General features: G+C 40.7%; 1 protein-coding gene across 13 annotated transcripts in view; it reads left to right on the top strand.

Annotated features, from left to right (window-relative positions):
• The window catches only part of FRMPD1 (FERM and PDZ domain containing 1), a 134099-nt gene that overhangs the window by 18531 nt on the left and 91537 nt on the right, over positions 1 to 24031 (top strand). For 9 of the 13 annotated variants that reach the window (XM_057723452.1, XM_057723438.1, XM_057723450.1 and 6 more), the window contains one exon: positions 17215 to 17263. The exons of the other annotated variants lie outside the window; for them this stretch is intronic. The gene's annotated coding sequence lies outside the window, so the exon portion shown is untranslated. The remainder of the gene's footprint in view (positions 1 to 17214; positions 17264 to 24031) is intronic. 13 annotated transcript variants of the gene reach the window in all.

The following is a 24031-nucleotide window of genomic DNA, read 5'->3' as shown; positions in this document are numbered from 1 at the left end:
CAAATATGCACTGGAGAAACAAACATTAATTATTAAAAGGGAAAAATCAATGAGTTTGTGACTGGATGTTTTAGACTCGCTGTGTTCCTCTGGGCATTAGGTTTATTTGTACAGGTTAGGGCTATGCGGGAGAGAGGTATGCATGATTCAGGGTCCCAGGGGCAAACAATCTAACAGGTGAGATTGTAATGAAGGCACTGCTTGCAGGGAGGTGGGTGGGATTAAGGGAAATGACAAGAGGTGGCAAGGCACCCAGAGGTTCACGAGAGTGGGAAGATTTAACACCTGTAAAGGGCAAGGGGAGGAAGGAGTATTCCCAGTTTCCAATGAGACCTGGAGCCATGGAGGCAGGAAAAACAAGGGGGCAGGGAAGAAATACCCTTACCTCTCCCCGTTGCTGCCCTTTGGTCTGCTGGTTCCTTTCACTGGCCAAACTCAACTGAAAAGGTGGCCAGGTAATGCAGTTACAGGAGTGGACCTCTCAGGGCACAGAGCAGAGGGAAACGTGGCCAGAAATAATGATGGGGGAAGAGCAGGGGGAGCAAATGGAGAATAACATACAGTACTAAGTTGTGCTGTATGTTAGGCGATAGTGTCCTGGAACGTCTTAAATCCTAGGGGTTTCAAACAGAGCGGTTTCATCATGAAACCTGATTCCAATATGATCATTACCACACACTTGATAATAAAAGCTAGTAATAAAATCTAAATCATGAAAGATGAGGGCCCAGCACATAATTTAACTGTTGAACCTCAGTTTATCTGTAGAACAATAATTCCTGCTGTGCCTACCCTGTAAGGTAATTATGAAAAGAAAGTGAGATAAAGGTTGTAAAAGTTTTTTAAATTAAATTTTGACATAAATCACTTGAAAGATGTGAAGGATGGTTCCTGTTGTGTGGGATCGTCCCTTTTCAGTTTGGAGGCTCTCTACGCCACCAGCACCGTGTCTGCCCAGGGGGCTGCTCCATCGACATTTACAGCACTGAATTAACTTGAATTCTGAACACATATCCCCTTTCTCCCATGATTCATGCACAATCTCTTTCAGCATTGCTACTATGGGACTTTTTACCTTCTTCAACATATTCTCTCCCTCTAATAACCTGTCAAGAAAAAATTAAGGGGAATTCCCTGGCGGTCCAGTGGTTGGGACTCTGCGTTTCCACTGCAGGGGCCACAGATTGGATCCCTGGTTGGGGAACTAAGATCTGGCATGCCATGCAGCACAGCCAAAAAAAAAAAAACGCCATTCAGAATTAAAGTGATTGGAAAATATTTAACTTCACTCCATCAAGGGAAAGTTCCTTCATATGTTATCAGAGTGAGATATTGTTAGTAGCTTTGACCAAGGATCCCAGGTCGGGACACAAGATTCCTTCCCTGAGTTTACCAGTTTCCTTTCGCAGCCTAAAACTGCTGCACACACTGTGATTTGGAGGAGGTACAGTTTGAAAGATGAAAAGCCCTTCAAAGCAGTATGAAATCTCTAAATCCCATGTGTGAAAAGACTCAGTTCTTGTACTGTAATTGCTTCTCTTAGTCTGGCCCTCAGGGATAGGGTTTAGATGAGATATTAGGCTGGTTCCATCTCCAGTACTTATGATTTTGCATTCAAAGCTCTGATTTTGCTGAAGTCTGTTAGATGAAATGCAGGCAGGGAGCTCCCTGCCGGGAAGTCATTTAAGGAAAGCCTGTGCCTGCTGGCCCGGCAAGCACAGGGAAATTCCTGCACTCTCCATCACTGGTCCCTCACATCAGCACAAATAAACCTCTCCTGAACCCTGGGCAGTTCCTAAATGCTTACAGGGTCTCCTGGCCAAAGACCTGTCCCAGGGCCTGTTGATATCTTTGCTTCCAGAGCCATAGGACCTGGAGAAAACGTGTAAGTAGCTAAAGGAACTGTAGGTATAGAGCATGAAGACGAGATAACTGGGATGATGTGGTTTTCACCCTGTAGCCATCTCTGGGCATGACGGGAGTGAGGGGCTGTCTCCCCCAAAGAGGACACCTTCTTGTGCCCACAGCTTTGCCCCTCCAAGACCAGAGTGCTCCACCCCACGAAGTTGGCTGTGTGAGCAGTGCTGCTCAAAGTGTGGTCCATCCCTCAGCACCATCAGCATCACCTTGGAGCTTGTTAAAAATGCAGATTTCGGCCCTGATTGCAAACCTACTGAATCAGAATCCCTGAGGGGCCAGGCCATGAAATCTCTGTTTTAGTAAGGCCCTTAGGGGTTTTATGTGTGCTTTAAAGTTTGAGAAGCTTTAGAGATTACTTTGCCCAAGAGTGTGAAGATCTCGAGAGTAAAACCATATGCAGAGAAGTGACTATAAGTTTGTCTTCATTCCCTTTAGCATAACAGAGATTCAGACGGAATTGGGCTTGTCATTGTCAGTTCTGCCATCTTCCAGGCCATCTTTGCTAATCCAGTTTTTCTCACCTTTGTCCAGAGTTGTTTACTTCAGCTCCAGTGGTCCCAAAGAAGCACAGTTCTTTTACTCTCCACACTTTCAACTCCAGTTTGAAACTGCAGTCTCAAGGCCCTCTGAATTCCAGCCACATCCCTTTATCTCAATTCCCTGAGTTTCAAAATTTCCCTGGTCTTTCTTCTTCCTGGCTAAAGAGCTGCATTAAATCCCTGAGACTCTTTTTTTTGTTTGTTTTTTTGTTTTTTGTTTTCTTTTAAGCAAAGTTTTTTTTTTTTGGAATATAATTGCTTTACACTCTGTACCAGTTTTTGAGGTGCACCAAAGTCAATCAGCTGTATTTATACACATATCCCCATATTCCCTTCTTCCCTTATCCCCCCCCCCCCACCCCCCCCCGGTCCCAGCCCTCTAAGGCATCATCCATCATCAGGTTGATCTCCCTTTGTTATACAGCAACTTCCCATTGGCTATCTATTTTACAGTTGGTAGTATACATATGTCTATGCTACTCTCTCACTTCGTCCCAGCTTCCCCTTCACCCCCCGCCCCCTCCCAACCTCGTGTCCTCCAGCCCATTCTCTGCATCTGCATCCTTACTCTTGTCTTGTCACTGGGTTCATCAGTACCTTTTTTTTTTTTTTTTATAGATTCCATATATATGATTTAGCATACAATATTTGTTTTCTCTTTCTGGCTTACTTCACTCTGTATGACAGACTCTAGGTCTATCCACCTCATGACATATAGCTCCATCTCATCCCTTTTCATAGCTGAGTAATATTCCATTGTATATATATGCCACATCTTCTTTATCCATTCATTTGTTGATGGGCATTTCAGTTGCTTCCATGTCCTGGCTATTGTAAAGAGTGCTGCAATAAACATTATGGTACATGTTTCTTTTTGGAGTATGGTTTTCTCTGGGTATATGCCCAGCAGTGGGATTACAGGATCATATGGTAGTTCTATTTGTAGTTTTTTAAGGAACCTCCAAATTGTTTTCCATAATGGCTGTACCAACTTACATTCCCACCAACAGTGCAGGTGAGATCCTTTTTCTCCACACCATCTCCAACATTTGTTGTTTCTAGATTTTTTGATGATGGCCATTCTGACCAGTGTGAGGTGATACCTCATTGTGGCTTTGATTTGCATTTCTCTGATGATTAGTGATGTTGAGCATCTTTTCATGTGTTTGTGGGCCATCTGCATGTCTTCTTTGGAGAAGTGTCTATTTAGGTCTTCCCCCCATTTGTGGATTGGGTTATTTGCTTTTTTGGTATTAAGCTGCATGAGATGCTTGTATATTTTGGAGATTAATCCTTTGTCTGTTGATCTGTTGGCAACTATTTTTTCCCATTCTGAGGGTTGCCTTTTAGTCTTGTTTATGGTTTCTTTCACTGTGCAAAAGCTTTTAAGTTTCATGAGGTCCCATTTGTTTATTCTTGATTTTATTTCCATGATTCTAGGAGGTGGGTCAAAAAGGATCTTGCTTTGATGGATGTCATAGAGTGTTCTGCCTATGTTTTCCTCTAGGAGTTTTATAGTATCTGGTCTTACATTTCTGTCTTTAATCCATTTTGAGTTTATTTTGTGTGTGGTGTTAGGAAGTGTTCTAATGTCATTCTTTTACATGTTGCTGTCCAGTTTTCCCAGCATCACTTATTGAAGAGGCTGTCTTTTTTCCATTGTATATTCTTGCCTCCTTTGTCAAAGATAAGGTGGCCATATGTGCTTGGGCTTACCTCTGAGTTCTCTATTCTGTTCCATTGATCTTCCTTTCTATTTTTGTACCAGTACCATATACTATCTTGATCACTATAGCCTTGTAGTATAGTTTGAAGTCAGGAAGCCTAATTCCACCAACTCCATTTTTCCTCCTGAGACTCTTTTTAAAAAATAATTAATTAATTAATTTTATTTTTATTTATTGGTTGTGTTGGGTCTTTGCTGCTGCATGTGGGCTTCCTCTAGTTGCAGAGAGCAGGGGCTCCTCTTTGTTGGGTGTGAGGGTTTCCAATTGCAGTGGCTTCTCTTGTTGCAGAGCATGGGCTCTAGGCATGCGGGCTTCAGTAGTTGCAGCACGTGGGCTCAGTAGTTGTGGCTCTCGGGCTTGGTTGCTCTGTGGCATGTGGGATCTTCTCACACCAGGGATCGAACCCGTGTCTCCTGCACTGGCGGGCGGATTCTTAACCACTGTGCTGCCAGGGAAGCCCAAATCCCTTAGACTCTTTTTTTTTCTTTTTTGTTTTCTCCCTTCTTCAATTTCTGAAGTAGTAACTCTCCTGACAAAATTTTATTTCTTACTTTTTATATCAGTGACATCTCCCCACACCACTGTCCACGAGAGTTTTAAGATTCAGGGTCCTCTCCTTTCATCTCCACTCATCATTTCCATTTTAAACAACTCATTTTATTTCATCATGCCTTCCCGCAAAGTGGGTGACTTCTAATCTGTCTAGTTTTGGAATGCTGGATGGAGGAGGATAAATACTCAGGCATTATCACAAGGTTGCCAGATTTGGGTTGGAAAAATATATAGCCCATTCTGGCCACAAAGTAATGGGAACAATGGGAGGTTCCTAAGAGCTATCAGCAGAATCCAACCAACCTTAAGCTCAACTCAATTCAACAAACATTTATTGAGAGTCTAAACAATGAACAGGATGTATATTATTAGGTGCTCAGGAATAGGACCATGACATACGGCACAGTTAAAAGCAGGATGAGGCTGAGACAAAAAGGAAAATCCAGTACAGGTAGATCCTAATTATTAATGAGGCTTGCTCCTCTGCACATAGTAGACACTTAAGAAAAATCTTTGTTAAACGAAGAAAATAATTTTCAGACTAACACGCCTTTGATCATATGTCTTTTCATCTGCTGCTGTGAATTTGGTTTCACAGAACAGTTTTCGTAGTGCTTTGTGTTGCAAGGCTGTGTGCACCGTTGCTTCCAGTCCTGGTCGTCTTCGTTCTGCTTCTGTGATAATGGATGGGGCAGCAGCAGGATGGAGTTTTACTGGAAAATGTGAAGGAGACACTTGGAATCTAGACAAAAGAGAACTTGTAAACATATTAGTCTTGGGGGAAATCTTACTGCAAATTGCTCTGAAGAATGTACACAGAGAGAAAAAGGACAGAGAAAAAGAAAGCAAGGAAGGAAAAATGAAGTTTTAAAAGCAAACAAAAATAATAGCTTAGATTGGATGTGTTTGTTTCACTAATAAACCTAATGACACAGGAGTCTCATTTGATTATTAGCAATTATATTAAAAGTTTAAATATAAAACAAATTTTGTAGATACAAAGTGCTTATCAGACCCTTTAACTCTCTGGGCTGGCAACTAATGTAGCTACGTGAGGGGAAGCCACATGGAATTAGCATAAAGAAGAGAAGGGAATCTGGAAAGAACAAATGTTGGAGAGGGTGTGGAGAAAAGGGAACTCTCCTGCACCATTGGTGGGAATGTAAGTTGGTACAGCCACTATGGAAAACAGTTTGGAGGTTCCTTAAAAAACTGCAAATAGAACTACCATATGATCCTGTAATCCCACTACTGGGCATATACCCAAAGAAAACCATAGTCCCAAAAGAAACATGTACCATAATGTTTATTGCAGCACTATTTACAATAGCCAGGACATGGAAGCAACCGAAATGCCCATCAACAAATGAATGGATAAAGAAGATGTGGCACATATATACAATGGAATATTACTCAGCTATAAAAAGGAATGAAATGGAGCTATATGTCATGAGGTGGATAGACCTAGAGTCTGTCATGCAGAGTGAAGTAAGTCAGAAAGAGGACAAATATTGTATGCTAACTCACATATACGGAATCTAAAAATGGTACTGATGAACTCAGTGACAAGAACAAGGACACAGATGCAGAGAATGGACTGGAGAACTCGAGGTTTGGGAGGGGGCGGGGGGTGAAGGGGAAGCTGAGATGAAGCGAGAGAGTAGCACAGACATATATATAGTACCAACTGTAAAATAGATAGCCAGTGGGAAGTTGTTGTATGACAAAGGGAGTTCAACTCGAGGATGGATGTTGCTTTAGAGGAGTGGGACGGGGAGGGTGGGGGGACTCGAGGGAGGGTGGGGGGGGAGTTGAGGGAGGGAGGGAATACGGGGATATGTGTATAAAAACAGATGATTGAACTTGGTGTACCCCCAAAAAAATTTAAAAAAAAATTCAAAAAAAAAAAAAGAAGGGAAGGGGCTGAGGTCCAGGCCTGGCTTTACCATGATTTAGTGTGTGATCTTTGGCAAGCCTCTTCCCTTCTCAGTGCTCCTGTTTATTCTGTGCAAGACCAGGTTTAGACCAGGTCAGTAATTCTAAATGTGTGGTCCCAGAGCCAGCAACATTGACATCATCTGAGAACTTGCTAGAAATGCAAATTCCTGCTTCATCAGAAACTCTGGGGTGGGGCCCAGCTATATCGTTTAAAAAGGCCACCAGGTGATTCTGATGCATGCTGGAGTTTGAGAACCACAGGACCAGTCATTCTGTGTTTCTGTAAATGAAGTAATTGAAGCACACAGAAAGCAGATGCAGGCAGTTGAGGCAGGTGTTGGTGCTCTAGGCCAATGCACAGCTGCTTGGTCATGGAGAGTCGTGAGGCTGCTGTATGAGTCACAGCCCCGTCATTCCCTCTCCGGTGCCAGATGGTCCATCATAGGCACACTAAGTGCATGCCCAAGGCAATAGCAAAGCACCCACTGATGTTATTTTTGTTTAGAAAAAATTTGATATCTCATGTTTTCCAAAAAAGATTAAGTACATAGTCCTCATAGGAAAAAATCAGAACACTGTTAGACCTCTTTATATTTAGTTCATCGCTTAGTGCTTTTTTTTTTTTTTTTTTAATTTTGAAATTCTCAAGGTATGGATGGGGGCATGGTGGGCTCTTTTCAAAGTTTAGGGTATTTAAAGTTCTCCATCCCGCCCTGCCTTTCCCCTTGCTTTTCCTTGAGGTTTGCAGTAAGTAACCTACAATACTTCACAGACTCTAAAAAGCACATCTTTTTACCTCTGAGAATGGGATGTGTCTTACAATTGATGGTGCCTTAGATCCAATGAAATATAGTATATTGTTGGCACTGTTGATGTCCCTTAGAAGCCTTCTGTGTCAGGCTTTCACCCATATCCTTTCCTGAAGTCTAAAACTCTCTTATAACCAACCCCTGTGTCTGGAATCAGAATTCATGCGTGGTGTACGTCATGGTTCAGGCATTCTGACACCCTCAAGCAGAAGGTATCCAGTTCGTTCTTGGTAAATCTCCATGGCTGTGGTGGCCCCTAGGTTACTCAATGCTGGGTGAGTATCTTCCTCTGGGCAGCTTGACTACTTCTGGGGAATGATTATTGTCCTGGAAGACAGTGTAGTGGGTGGAAAAGGCCTTGACACACAGCCTACCCGCAAGGAGCTCACATACTAGTGGACACAACATCACTGTCCACAAACAATAACAATGTCATAGGCTAAATGACATAACAGAGGCAAATATAAACTTCTACAGAAGGGAAAAATTCAGTATGTCTGGGTTTGCTGGGTGTGACTTCACAGAGGAGCTGACACTGCCCGGGTCTTCAAGAAGAATGGGAGATGACTAAATGGAAAAGGAAGGCAAGGACAGCATGTTCAAAAGCACTTGGGTACACTGACAATGGTGAATTTTACAGTATGTAAATTATAGCACAATAAAGCTGTTTTTAAAAAAAATTTTAAAGGAAAGTGCTTAGAGCCTAAAATGCAGGGTACATTTGAGAAACTAAGAAAATCTTTGTGACCAGCAAAGAGGGTGCTTGTGTGAGCGGTAAGAGATGAGGAAGACGTGTGATTGTAATGAGATTGTAAAGTTTTATCTATTTTACTGAGAAATTTAAGTGGACAGAAATTTAGGAGAAAGTGTCGAGTAGAAAACAGATTGGAAGTCGGCAGGATGGTCTGTGAAGCTGTGGGATTTGTTGCTGTCAGGCAGGAAATGCTGTCATTTAGCATTAAATGTAAGTCTGACTTTCTTGGCACCCCGGGGAAAAAGAAATGTGTGGTGAGTTAGCTTTCATTAACTGATAAAGGGAAGTATGTCAGTTTTTCAAAAGAGAAAAATTGTTTTCCTAGTGCTAAACTCTAAGGAATTTCTAAAGTGCATCTTAATATCAGGGTCTTTGAACAACACAGTTTAAAATAATGATAATGTTACAGATTTTGCGTTTCTTTATACTAACTCCTGAGTCTATGAGGACAGTGACTGTGTCACTCATCTCTGTAATTCTAGAAGTCAGGGCTCGGTAATACTCGTGGAATTACGGCGTAACTCTCAGAGGCAGGGGAGACCTGGTGCTCAGGACCCTCAGCTTTCTGGAGAGGAGACTGACCCAAATCCTAGAACTGGGGCTGTGTTTAGTCATTTAGGACCTGCAGAGCAGGCAGCATCATAGTGATAGTGGTGGAGAGAGGATACCCTGCAATTAACTCGTCCTGGGATTTTGGATTAGGTTCAGCTGCGTATAACAGACAATCCAAAATAACCATGGCATTAACACATAATGGATTAATTTTCTCTCATGTATTTTCACAAAATGATCTCACCCATGGGTCCAGCAACCAGATAAAAAACCATAACATTACCCCTCTTATGCCTCTTTCCAGACACTAGCCCTACCCAAGGGTAGCATCTGTCTTGACCTCTAACACGCATGAATTTGTTTTGTCTGGTTTTGAACTTTGTTAAATTAAATCATTAGTATGTACTACTTTTGTCTGGCTTCTGTTTTAACCTCTTTTATTATAAAATCATATATAGCTATAGAAAACTACATACAAATATGTAGTTCAATGAGTTCTTATGACCTAGGCCAAGAAATAGAAGTCTGCAAGGCAAATCAGGGGCCCTCCCTGTGCCCTGCTGTGGTCTAAACTCCATTCCTCTATAAATAATCACTCTTCTGACTTTAGAATGACCATGGCCTTGCACTTCCTGTAGTTTTATCACCCAACTCTGCATCCCTGGACACTATGTTTTAATCTTGCCCATTAAAAGAAGTTGTTTATGTCATTTAAATCTCTTTTAATCTACCAGCCTCCCATCCATTCCTTTCTTTTCCTAACAATTTATCTGTTGAAGAACCTAGAACCTGTGACCCATCACATTTTCCACAACCTAGATTTGCTTACTGCACACTCATGGTGCAGTTCAGTGTATCTCCCTATTCTTTGCATTTCCTGCAAAACTGGCAGCTGGATCCAGAAGCTGTACAGACTTGGGTTTGTTCCCATTGGCAAGACGCTAAGTGGTGTAGGATTCTTTCATCAGGAGGCACATAATTTCAGCTGTGTCTCCTAGTGTGATGTTGGCAGCTGTGGGTGCCAAACACCCAAGATCCACTAATTCACTGGGAGTTGCAAAATGGTGATGTTCTAACTCCATCATTTCTTTTTCACTTATAGGTTGGAATATTTTTGGTAAAGAGATGTTTCCCTTTACTGACTATTTTGTTATTCAGAGACAGAGTCAGCCAGCTCATGAGAGCTGATTGTATATATCTCTTCCCAACCCCATGTTCACCTGTGTCACATTCTTAATTCAAAATTGGCCATGGTAGTATTGACACCATGGAAATTGGCAAATGATGCCAATCATGGTTCCCCCACCCCCAACCAGAGAGCTAGTTGTTAAACCTTCAGCAGCATATAACTGGTACAGTTCACATGGGAAAGGCAGGATAAGTACTTGGTTCTTCCTCTTTACTTACTCCAGCATCATACAAAGGTGACCAAATAGGTTTTTAAAATATATCATTATGAATTCATGGATTTAAACATATTGGATGAGTTTCAACCCATGCTTTTATCATCTTTGTTGAGGTTCAGATTATCCCATCTTGGGTCAGTGTGTAGATATGATAGCTTGGGTTCTAGCAGCCACTTAGGCTTGTGATTTATTTGAGTTTATTGCCACCTTTTTACTGTTTGTTTGCCTTTGGTCCCACTGTTTTATATTCTTTTTCCTATTCTTCTTTGCCTTGTTTTGGATTAATCAACTATTTTTTGTTGTTCCATTTTTTTTCCTTCTTTGAATTTCTTAATTACACATTCTTTTATTTTAGTGGCTACCCTAGAGATTACAGTATATAACCTCGACTTATAGATCCAGACTTCTTTTATCTTGCTGTTCCACAGTCTTTAGCATAGGTTTCCATCTTCAAGGTCACCTCATTGTCCCAGTGGTTGCTACAGTGCCAGCTATCATATCCACATCTCAGGCAACAGGAAGGAGAAAGGGAGAAGGGCAAAAGGGAGCATGCCATTAAAGAGCTTTCCCAGGACTCTCCTTCCACGACTTCTTCTTAAATCCTAATGGGCACCTTTATCTGAGGTGTAGGCTAGGAAATGCAAGGTTTTGGTTAGGCACGATACCCAGGACTCTGCTACTAAGGAGGAAATACAGAATGGATACTGGGTAGGCAATGAGCAGTTGCTGCCTTCCTTTCCTTCTTTAAATCTCATCTGAAAAAGCAGGCAGTTGGACTAAACATCTAAGGCGGTTTAAGAGTTCCAAGTATAGTCAAAAAAACTTTTCTCTCTCTGCCTTCTTAATAATTTAAAGACAAACCAGCAAAGTTTTTTCCTTAACAAAAATTCTCCATTATCTTTCTGACCCTTTCTAAAACACATTTTAATGTTGTGAAGAAAATTCAGTGTCGAAATCGAGTAGAAAAGTGAACAATTGAACAAAACTCTCCACCTGGTTTTAGGAAAGAACAATGTTCTACACCTTCTCTCCCCATCTCCTACAGTGATCTGGTTTTTGTCATCAAAAAATTTGAGGCAAGAGATTCTTTTAATAATTTGGACAAAGATTATTAGAGTAGTATTGTTCAAGCACTTCAGGAATGCAGCAGTATTAGAGCAGCAATACAGTAATCTGTCTGTGAGTGGGGATGGATAATGCAGCTACAAGTACACAGAATTATAGACTGAGAACTGTAGGATGCAGAGGGACCTCGCACATCATCAGTTTTCCTTGTAAGAGAAAGAAATGGAGTCAAGGATTCCTGGCAACTCAGGTTTGAGTAGAGGTAGGTGCAGATCAAGTCCCTCCCCTCTATGGATAATACTGTGTCATGTCTACCAACACTGAAGTTGACAGGTCCCCATTTTGCTCTCATTGGTTGAAAAGTTAGGCACCCCTACCTTGCCAGTCTGTAAGAGGAGGAATCCTAGCACAGCCCTCACTCTCAGAGCATTGCTATTAGTGCCTGAGTTTGAGGCCCAGGAGGCAAGATGTGGCCTTCTCTATGTGCTCCATCAAGGAACAGGCTCTGGGGAACAGAGAAGCCTGGCTTAACTCCTAAAGTCTTCCATCCATTGATTTCAGTCCCTCTTCCCAGCTTCCTCCCATTGGTTGTGGCTCTGCCCTGTGAGGCTCACAGAACAAACCTAATTTGTTTTGTACCATATGGGCCTCCAAAGAGTTGAAAACAGCCATCATCTTCCTTCATATTTCTGATTTTTCCCCCTGACTGAAATAATGCCTTTTTATAACAGAGGACATCTGCAGATGTTCACTGCAGATTGAAACAGGGTCTGATATAAAGCTGTCACTTTACATACCTCCTAGGAGCACATCCTCATGACTGGAGGGTGCTAATGTCGCAACAGCCCCTGCAGAAGCTCAAGGCCTGTGGAAGGAGAGCCCCTATACTTTTCTGGGTTTGCTGGACAGGCTCCCTCTGCTGATTTGGGTCCAGAATTTAAAGCTGTTAAAGGGCATTTGTGTGCAATCTAAAAGTGCTCACTGTGTACTGTGAGGGTGGCACACCATGAGACAAGCAGAAACTCTCATCTGTTTTTCTGGTAATGGTGAGAAGTTACATTCAATCATCCACAGACTAGTTCCTCCAGAGACCATAGTCTGTGAAATCTCTTATCCCAGATTGGGACTCAGCCCATGCATAGGATACAAAGATAACCTCATCAATGACTCACAGAGTATCAGAGCTTAGAAGAAACCCCAGGGGTCATCCGGGTGCTCTCTGGATGAGAAAATGATGCATCGTTACATCCATAGTTGTTCTAGTACGCCAGCTGCTCTAACCAGTCCTGAAGACCAAATAGCCCATTCTTTTCCCTTCGTAAAACAGTTGTTTCCCACGTAAAGAAACTCATCACCATGACCGAGGGTGATGGCCTCAAGATATCCAGGACTTGTTTCAAGATTCAGGGCAAGTGAGGCTAGAATCAGAGATTGATGGAGGAATAGGATCCAGGCATTCCAACTCCCAGCCCAGGGCCAGGCATGTGCCTCTTGCCTCCTAGCTTGGTCTCACATGCACACAATGAAATAGAAAGAATCCTTCCTTGCCTGTTCAGAACCATGTAAAACAATTATTCTGATTACTACAGAGAGCACTCACTATTAAACATGGGGATTCATTTTTCTGTAATGCTGATATTCCATACCAGGATCCTTTTAGGCTCAATTACTCTTATGGAAGATAATGGAGGGCAGTGGAAGTCTGTATTTTTAAATATATGAGCAGTTGTTTAGATATCTTTTGTTTGTTTTGCACAGCTGCTTCACGGAGAAACAAGTGCTGGGTGCAGTGCTTATATGAAAACACAATAATCAAAATGTTGCCTGATTAACTTAAGTTCTGATAGCAATAATATTGAGCAGGTACTTGGTACAACTCTCCTGAAATCCGAGCAATATTAAGATAGGACCCAAGATCACAAACTTAAACTAATAACTATTGATTAAATATTGATAAACACATGAAAACACGTTTACACTTCACTTGTAATCAAATAAATGCCAATACATTTTTAAACGTAATGAGATATCCGTTTTGTTACCTAAAAATTAGCAGCCCACCACATTGCGTGAAAAGCAGTGCTTGGTTTTGGGTATTGCTTTTTGCAAGAAACCCTGGTACCTGAGAGAGTCCGAAGATGGAGAGTAGGATGAGGAAGGACTTCTCGTAGAACAGTTTTGGACTCTGAGGGAGCTGGGGTGGGGAAGTAAAGACTCAGAGTGTCCTCCAAGTGGGGAAAGCAGGGAGGGTTGGGGGGGAATGAATTGGGAGATTGGGATACCAAATAGAACACTCTAAATATATACAGTTTATTATATGTTAACTGTATCTCAATAAAATTTCTTAAAAAAAAAAAAGACTCAGAGTGTCCAGATATCTCAAGAGAGTCTAGTAGGAGAGGGGTTAAAGTTGGTTTACATATGACTCTAATGATAGAATCTGAATGAACATGCAGAACCCACAAGGAGGCAAGATTCAACTCAATAGACACCCCCCTATTTTTGAACATAATGTGTTTAAACATTTTTTTGTTGTTGATTAGGTCTTATTTGCCATGATAAAACATTCATAAGCTACAAAGGGATATACAGTGAAAAGAAAATTGTCTTCCCATGTCTGTCCTTCAGCCACTCAGTTCCCCTCCCTAGCAACCAAGATTAGCAATTTCTTGTATATTCTTCAATAAATTGTCTATGCATATACAAGCATACCATAAGCAGATGATACAGAAATACAGTCTTTTTTCATTCAAAACTGTTTGATTATTCTCTATCAGTCCATATAGTGCTACCAAGTTATTTTTTTCTTATTCTTTTTAATGAATGCATTCAACTCTTTGTATGACTGTACTATAATTTATTAAGCCCTCCTCTATTAGCGAACACTTAGGATATCTCCCCTCTTTGGCCATTATATAATACGCTGCAGTGAATATATTTGTACATATGGAACACATGTGTAAATACATCTGTAGAATTAGTTCCTAGAATTGGAATTCCTGAGTTAAAAGATTTTTTTCAGTGTTAAAACTTAAAAACCTTTAATACCATTACATAGTTTAAAATTCATAAGATTCAAAGGGTATATGTGAAAAGTATAACTTTCATTTCTGTCCCCAGCTTTCTAGTTCTATTCCCTGAGTCAACCAGTGTTATCAGTTTCATATCTATTCTTAAAGAACCATTTCCTTCCTTTTTTATATACACATGGTACCACATTATATTCATGATTCTGTGCCTTGCTTTAAAAAAATTAATATATCATGAAAACCATTCTCAATCTGTAGTATGAGAGAGCTTTCTTAGTTTTTGTTTTTATGGTTACATGGCATTCCATTCAATGGATGTGCCATAACTCACTTTTCCTTTAATGATGGACGTTTAGGTTGTTTTAAATGCACACTTTAAAAATTTTCATAGATCTTGCCAAATTGCTTTTCACAGATATTGTACCAATTTATACTTCTACCAATAAAGTATGAGTTTGTTTCTCTACTTTTCAACAACAGTGTATTATGAAAATTTTTGATCTTTGACATTATGATGGGTGACACACGACATCTCAATGTTATCTTTATTTGAATTTCTCTCGAGCAAGATTGAGCATTCCTATTAATGTTAGAGCCATTTATAACTGCTTTACCATAAACTATCTATTCCTATCTTTTGCCTATTTTTCTACTGAGTTGTTGGTCTTTTTATTATTGATTTTTAGAAACTTGGTATATAATAAGGATATTATCCCCTTGTTTGGCACATGTATTGCAAATATTTTTCCCAATTTTTCATTTAGCTTTTGAAAATGTTTATAGTGTTTTCCCCTCCATGCAGGATTTTTAAATTTTTATGTAACAATATCTACTCATCTTCTATTTAATGCTTACAACCTTTCCCATATTTTCTTCTAGTACTTTTATGGTTTCACCAATTAAATATTTGATTCATTTGGCTTTTACTTAGGAATAAAGGGTAAGATATAGGAAGTAAGACAGGGATTCACTTTTCAAAAATTTTTTCAGATAGTCATATAATTTATTTAAACTTTAGAGCTTTTTGAGGGTCAGGACCATGTCTGATTCATCTCTCTGTGCTCCATAATGTCTCTCACTAATGATAACTAGCACTTAATGAGCACTTACTAGGGCCAGGATGTCCTTGTGCTGAATGACTCTAAAGCCCTTGCAATTGCCAGGACACTACTCGCTCTTATTTAGCACAGTGCCTTAACCAAAGGCTCCCAGTCAATGTTACTTGAATAAATGAATAAATTTGCGTATACTTAATTTGGGCCATATCTGATTCAAGTGCGCAATTCGTAGGATCCAGTCAGGCCAGGTCCATACGGCTGCACATCCAGCATGGGGTTGGGCTATTACAGTGGACTAAGCTTTATCTCTGCCACTTGCCTCTGACCTCCAAGCAAACAGTTTAACCATTGTGAGCTTCTCTTTTCCTTGTCTGTGAAATGGGGTAACAATATGTAGCTCAGAGGAGTACTGTGAGGGTCAAATGTGATACTGTCTGCGTAAGGGCTCTGAAGGATATCAAGGTGTTGTGCCTTAAGGAATTATGGTTCAAGTGTGGATAGTACAGTTACCACTAATGGCACACCCCAATTATACAGCTTTTTCTGGTAGGATTGAAAGAAGAGGGGCAGACTGAACAGAGTTACAGAGTTGTGGGGAAGGCAGGGGCTATAAGTAGCTATTTCTGTTCCCCAAGTGTTCATTCTCTGGGCATAAACTGAAATTCCCTCTGGAGCCACACTAATGGACACATTAGTATCAGTTGACAAAGTACCATATGCTCTGAAATGTTCTCCCATTAAGCTCCATGGGAAATAGCAGGAATTCATGGTCAATTATAGGAAATCTGCCATGACTTTGGCCTCTAGTAAAACACACTCCTAGATCTCCTAGGCTCTGGAAGTTCAGGCCATGCCCCCAAGTACATGATGATACATAAGACAGAAAGTCTGTAAAGTCAGGTTATTCTTGTCTGTCAATTCTAGGCTCATAAAATCATCTTTTATTTTTGAAAAAGATGTATGTTTTAATAATGGATTATTTTATGAATGTTCTTGCTGTTTGGTTTCAAGCTAATTAGCATGTGTAACAGTCATTACTCAAAGTTCAGATTAGGAAAATACACATATCTTCAGTGTCAACAAGCACACAGTTGTTCATAATTCACCACCTTAAATTTATGTTACCTTCAGTATTCCTTTGCAAAAGTATCACCTCTTTTTATTTCAAAAAATCTTCATAAAAAAGGAAAAAAAGAAAAAAGACAGACCCAAGCTCCGCAGGAGACTTAAAGCAACAGGATCCGAGAGTTTCAAAGTGTGTAATAATAGCTGCCTTTTATCAATTGTCTACAACACCCTGATCATACGCTACGTACTTTTTCCTTATTATTTAATTTAGTCCTCACAACACCCTTCAAGGTCAGTATCACCTCCTCATTATGATGAGAAAACTAAAAGGTTATCATAGTTGTCCAAGGTCACAAAGCTAGCAAGGGACTGAAGCCGGAATTCAAGACTCGTGTGACTCCACCACACATCCTTTCCAGAATATCACTGTGATTCAAAACAGACTGAAACACAATGTCACAGTACATAGTACATAGTAACAAAACATGAACAAAGCCTTGTTTTTAGGAAAATCTGGGTCATCCCTCTCTCTCCCTATCCTACACTGAAGATGGAAGACTCTCCCCTGTGCCTGGAGCCTCTCCATGCACCATTTCCAGAAACTAGAATTGTAAAGGAGTATTTTAACTGAAAAGGTTCCAGGCTAGCACTGCCCCTTCTGTCAGGTTTGCTCTGCCTTAACCTGTCTTCCTCTTTGGGCTCTGATTAATGGGATTTGCACTGAGTAAAGGATTCCACTGTCTCCCATCCGCCAAAGTTAGAAAAACACTGATGTAGCCCGATTCTCTCTTTTATAGATGAAGACACTCAGACCCAAAGCAGCTTTGACCAAAATCACCCAGAAAGGTAGGACGGATCCTTTTCTTTTTAAGGTTTTAATTGCTGGGTTACTACAGGGAAACTATTGGGGTGACAAAGATAGTCACCATGGGAAATATGTTCCAAGAGCCCTTCCAGTTTGTTGACTGAATAGGGGAGGTGGCTGACCCAGATTAAATTCTGGCTTCATTGCCTACTAGCTGGATTTTGAGCAAGTTACTTTGCTGAATCTCTTCATCTGCAAATGGACACCCTAATATCTGCTTATTGGGGTTTTATGATTATTGATATTATATTTTAAACACTTTGTATGTAATAGGCTGTCCTTTCCATCCTTGGAAACTTCCTATTACTGTTCTCTCTGCCTCCGAGCTCTATCTTCTCTCTCTTCCCCCAGTAGCTAAATTGTACTTTATTTTATTAGACTCCTTGGGTTCGAATCTAAGCTCTGCCGCATGCTAATTAAGTGACCTTAGGAAAGTTGGCCTTAGTTTTCTCATCTATAAAATAAAGGTACTAATAATATATACCTCATAGAATTATGTTAAAATGAGTTAACATAAACTGCTTAGAACAGTGACTAACAAATGTTGGGTCTCAATGAATTATAACAGGGACAGTTTGTAGGGTCCACAAAATAATTTTGGGGGGCTCTCTTTCCTTCATAAATAAGCTAGTCACACTGTCTAGATGCCTATGACATTTACACTTTATTCTTGGAGTTCAGAAAATTTACCAGGACATGGCAAAAGCCATTCTGTCAATCTCTGTCTTTTAATTGGTGTATTTAGACTACTTATTTCTAAAGTAATTATTGAAATGTTGAGACTTGAGTTTGACATTTTATTATTTATTTTCGTTTGTTCCCCATGTTTCATTTCTCTCTTCTTTTTTCTGCCTCCCTGTGGATTATTTGAGCTTTATTTATTTATTTATTGGCTGCGTTGGGTCTTTGTTGCTGCACACGAGCTTTCTCTAGCTGCGGTGAGTGGAGGCTACTCTTCATTGTGGTGCACAAGCTCTTCATTTCGGTGGCTTCTCCTGTTGTGGAGCACGGGTTCTAGGCGTGTGGGCTTCTGTAGTTGCCGCACACAGGCTCAATAGTTGTGGCTCCTGGGCTTAGTTGTTCTGTGGCACGTGGGATCTTCTGCAGCAGGGATGGAACTCATGTCCCCTGCATTGGCAGGCAGATTCTTAACCACTGCGCTACCTAGGAAGTACCTCTTCAGCTACTTTTTCAATCTCTCTCCTCTACACCCGCCCCACCCCCCACCCCTTCTGGGACTCTGATGATACGAATTTTAGCTTAACTTTATTCTTTTTATTTTTCCCCCAGTCTGTTTTGTCTATTGTTCAGATTGGTTAAATTCTATTAATCAGCCCTCAGTTCACTGATTTTTATCCTCTGTTATCTCCACTCTACTGTTGAGCCTATCCAGTGAGTTTTTCACTCCTTTTATTGTATTTTCCGGTCGTGTACTATCTATTTTGGTTATTTTTTATAACTTCTGTTTCTTTGGTGAGAGTTTCTATAGTTTCATTTATCTCAAGAGAACTCATAAGTGCTTGTTTAAGCATTTTTATGATGGCTGCTTTAGAAGCATTGCCAGATAACCCCCAAATTTGTAGTTTCTCCATTTTGGCATCTATTGATTGTCTTTTTCTCATTCAAGGCACAATTTTTCTGGTTCTTGGTATGATGAGCGATTTTTAAAAACTGTATCCTGGACATTTCAGGGACCGTGTTATGGATTCTGGATCTTATTTACATCTATTTTAGCAAGCCTCAATTGACGCTGTGCTGGTGGGGAAAGGGAACACTGCCTCATTACCCATGGGGGCAGGGATGAAAGCCTAAGCTCCCCACTTCGTCTCTACTGCCCAGGGATGGGAGGGTAGCAGTGTTGCGTGTCGTTTTTTTTTCCAGAGTGTTTGTCTGGGATAGGGCTGGTATTATCACGAGGTTTTCTGTCTTGTTAGGCTGCTCTTTCCCATTCCTTTGACAATGGAGGTCAGACTCCTCTTGAGGCTGTTTTTGTCTGTAGCTGTTGGCATTTCGTAGTTGTGGGCTTCTCTGGTGCCCAGTCTGGGATGTCCAGGAGGCAAAAAGAAAATCTAGGGAATTCATTGTCATGTTGTTCATTGAGTCCTGAGGTCCCTAGCTGGTCTGCTTTCTCCGTCATTCAGAGTTTTCTTGTGCTTATTTTCATACGTTATGTCTAGGGATTCAGGGGAACAGGGGGAAATGTATCTCCTCCATTTTGTCCAGAACTGGAATTCCTAGGTATGTATTTTGAAATTACTACAGTGTAGCATTCAATGAGTCTTTTCCATCTGAAATTTAATTTTCTGAAAGTCTATCTAATTACTTCTTTGGTTGTTGCATTGCTCTCTTCTTATTTTTGGTCCATTTGGTACTCCTATTATTTGCATATCTCACAGATACTTCGTCCATGTTTTTTTAGAAGTCTTTTCCCTCATAATTTCCATTTCTTTATATTTTTGGATTGGTACTGTGGGATTGTGCTCCTTTTTCATCTTTCAGACCATTAAATCAATTTTCAGTGGTGTTCATTCTATTCTTTTCCTCCACAATTGAAATGTTTAAATTTAGAAAGTTTTTTTTACTTCCAAAAACTACTTTTCCTCATTCTTATCACTTTTCCCCCAATCTCCACTTGAATCTCCTTAAAACTCTTATTTTCAAAATTTACTTTTTCTTATTTTAAATCTGTCTGAATATGAATCCTCTCTTTTAGTTATCTAGCTTGGTCTTTCTCCTTTAAGCAACTGAGCCCCTTAATTGTTCTCTGATCTGCTTTGGCTATCATACCAGCACCTGGGTAAGTCAGGCTCTTGCTGCCTCTTGGGTAGCAACAGCTGAGCAATTGTGAAAGGACACAAAGATGCCTTTTCTCCAGTGACCTAGTGGTGAACACGGCTGGTCAGCTGGGTCCCCTAGTCTGAGGTGACATAGGAGAGGGTTCTGGGATCTTCAGACACTCCTAGTATGAATAGGGAAGGGTTGGGCTGCTGTGCGCCATTATGTAAGTTGTTTGCCATACAAGGGTACCTGGTTGAGGGAATAAGTAGGATCTAAAATCTATTTGCTGAGCTGTTTACCCTGGTATGGGGCTACATCTGCCTGAAAGAAGGAAACATTACTTCCTCATTTGCACAAAAGTATCTGAGGGGGATGTCTTTTTCTAATCCACATTAAGATCCACTAAACCTAGCAGTGGCCCTGGGAGGTGAGCTCCAATAGAATCAAGGGGCTTCACTCAGGGCTATGTGCAGGAAGTAGGCAGGGACAGTTCCTCTTCACCTGCTAAGGGGTCCCATTCAGTTGGGGCCAGCTGGGCCCCTCAGGTAGCTTTAGAATTGAAAGCCTTTGCTGCAGACTCACTAGTGAAGCAGGTACTTCCCAGGTTCCTGGGCCTCGGTCCTCCCTGCAATTTTAAACAGTATGGCAGAGACACCATCCTTCACCAGTCCTGCACTGGCTCAGTCTCCTCAGGATGTGAGAGGTTTCCTTTAGGCCCCAGCTCTAGGCCCTAGCATCCTACGCTCTCTATTCACTGTATGTCTCACAGTCTGAGTCACTCCCACAGATACCTGGATGAGAGAAAGAGTGTCAGCTGTAGAGTGCAAGGCCCCATCTTCAGAGAATCCTCTTGATAGTGATCCTAAGATTATTTAGGACATTTTTCCATATTACAATTCTGTTGCAGTCATCTGTTTTCTCCCTATGATAGAGCTCTGTTAGCCAGATAAACCTGAACTTGAATCCTATTTACCAGCTCTGTGACCTCACACAAATCATTTGACTTCTCTAAGCTTGTCTTCAGTTTCTTTGTCTGTAAAACAGAGGTCATAATGTTTGTCTTCCATAATTCAAGGAGCTATTGAGAGAATAAAATGAGAGGATTGCTCTGTCTAGTTCTTCACAAATTGTAAAGTGCAATGGAAAGGTAAAGGGAGATGAAGAAGTGGTGATGGAGAGATGATGGCATCTGCCCCTGGGGCCATGGGAAGCAGAACAGTGACGTCAAGCTGCAATCACCCAGCAGATTCAGAGCAGGATCAAGCCTGTGGGAATTGGAACACACATAGTTGGCAAGACCAGAGTAGGGCCACGCCAGACACTAGCCACAACCTCAAGGGCATGTCTTCTTTTTAGGAGCTGATCTTCCAAAAGCTGAACCAGCAGAGCAAAAAGAGAATTTTTGAAAGAGATTAAAAAGGAAAGAGTAAAAGATGCTACAGACACTCACATATTTTCAAAGCTGTCCCTCAGAACACTGAAAGATTTATCATCTAAGGAATGAGATAAAAACATCTGATAGGAGACAAATATCTCAAATATATATATTTTTTAATTGTGATAACCATTCCCAACCCTATGCAAATATCCCATCCTTTTCCTCTGTTTCCAACCAAGTCATTAAGTCTATGGCATTAGCAATAGATTAGAATACCAGTTTTATCAAGGAGCAGAGAATGTGATTAGGAACAGGGAAAGAAATGTAAGCACGCAAGGGTTATACGAGAGCTAAAGAAACAATCCAGAGAAGAGATGTGTTTTCCACACCTCCACCCCCACCTCCCCCAAAAGGAAAAATAGGTCACCTTTGGGAGAATGACTGTGATAGATGATCATGGAAGATTTGGCAAGTACTGGGAGACTGATCTCTCTTCACTAACACACTGACAATGGACTTTCTAGCCTAAGTCCCTGTTCTTGGTGTTTTACAGTGAACTGGACAATTCATTTTTAAGACATGAGCAGTGAATGTCTGCCTCTGTGTTCTAGATTCTTGGGAGTAAGAACGTGTTTTTATGCCGCTATTTCTCTCTGTAGGGCAATGATTTACTTATCCTCAAGAGGTAATACAATCCTCATGATAAGCACCCAGTTTCTTTTCAGACAACAGCAGAAGCTCTCTTCCTGCCTTCACAGTATTTAACTTTCTTCAACTCAAAGAATCATCACTTTAGTGCTCAAGAGACCTTGGTTGTCACAAGGTATCATTCCCTCCTTTTACAGAAGAGTAAACTGCCTCCCAGAGAGGTAATGTGACTTTCCCATAGCCACGTGGCAAGGTTAAGGCCAGAACTAGGTTCTAGAACTCTAGGGCACTGCTTTTCTACAAGCAGCTGACCACAGATGCTGTCTTGGATGTTCCTCATGGCCCTGCTGCAGTATTCCAACAGTCTGTGAGTCTTAGCTCACCAAAGTTTCTATGAAACTGTCTTCATTATAGTTAACTATTAACTAGAATTTGAATATTAAAAACATGTCATCAGTTTATATAATATAATAATACTGTCTTAACCAAACCATTCCATTCCCTCTCCAGTCTGAATTTATGTTTAAATCACTATACTTCAAAAGGCATAAGTTCATAGGAGGGCAGTCAGCAATGTTGAACGAATGACCGCTTGGAGGCTCATTAAAGAACCTTGTCATTTTAGATCTGAAAGAGACCTTGAAGGTCATTCTGTCCCGCTCCTTTCTTCTGCCGCTTGAAGAGTGAGGGGATTTGGGCAAGTGGCAGAACAGTACTAGAACCTCCCCCTGCTTCTTCTGTTTCCCAGACCAGTATTCTTTTTTCCACCTGCACTGCTTTTCAGTAATTTGATACAAAGGCATTAAAATTGCCAATTTACTTGTAATCTGGTATACAAAGGTAGTGTTTCTAACATCTAATTTTAAAACACTACTCCATACAAAGTGATATGGATGGAATTTGATCATTCTGAGGAAGAGCAGAAACTTGTCCTAAATCAGTGCAGACAGTAAAGCTGAAATTTGAAGCAGTAAACCATTCTATTTGGGGAACAATAGATATGAAGTCAGGAAGAGTTAGGCATTCTAAGAAGGAAATTGTATAGAAAAGCTTACTATTAAGTCAGCTCTCCAACGTATTTGAATGCAAAGGAGATTAATACAGATAAGACGAAGGTATGGGCACTTAGCAGATGACAAATGGCACATTCATGCCATAGAGAAAGCAAACTTTTAGCTGAAATGGTACTTATGGGAAATAAATTCAAACCTCAGATGTTTTAGTCAGGAAGTCTCATTAGGATGCAACACAGCTTCTCATTATGGGTTATTACATAGTGTCACTAAAAAAAGGAGAGACATCTGAGAGGGACAAGACACGACCAAATAGCAATATGAGAAATTTCAGTCTTGCTCATCTTGCTCTATGTTAATATTGGATCATTAGATGCTGTCCTCTCACCAAAAATGACTTCAGAATGACAAAAACAGAGATTAAAAGTGATCTATATTGAAATGACAGCTGTTAGGGTAAAACTCTTTTGAGAATCTAATGTATATTTTATTCATTGATTTATTCATTCACTCAACAAATATCTATGGAGTTCTAGGAAGACAAAAATAAAGAAGATAATGTCTTTTATAAGGAGGTCTCAAAAAGACAGACATGTAAATAAACCATTGTGGTGAAGTGTGCTTGGTACTTTAGTTGAAGAAAATACCAAGCACAGCCCAGGCACAAAGGAGGGACTGGGAAGACCTCAGAGAGGAGAAGATATTTTTGACCAGGATTTAAAGAAGGAAGAAGAGTTTGTCTGGCAGGCTGTGGTAAACATGGGGAAATAGGGAAGCCTCCCAGCGTGAGGCAGCAGAACTTATGCAAAGTATTTAGCAATATGGGATTATGAATCCCAGTGCAGCTACTTTAAAGCTGCGGAATCATAGGTAAGTGACATGACTTCTTGGAGCCTCAGTTTCCTTCTCTGTAAAAGGAGCCTAGTAATCCT

The sequence above is a fragment of the Hippopotamus amphibius genome, chromosome 2 (assembly GCF_030028045.1).
Source record: "Hippopotamus amphibius kiboko isolate mHipAmp2 chromosome 2, mHipAmp2.hap2, whole genome shotgun sequence".
Classification (NCBI taxonomy): Eukaryota; Metazoa; Chordata; class Mammalia; order Artiodactyla; family Hippopotamidae; genus Hippopotamus; species Hippopotamus amphibius.
Note: the sequence above shows the minus strand (reverse complement) of the source record. Positions and strands in the feature narration are given on the sequence as shown.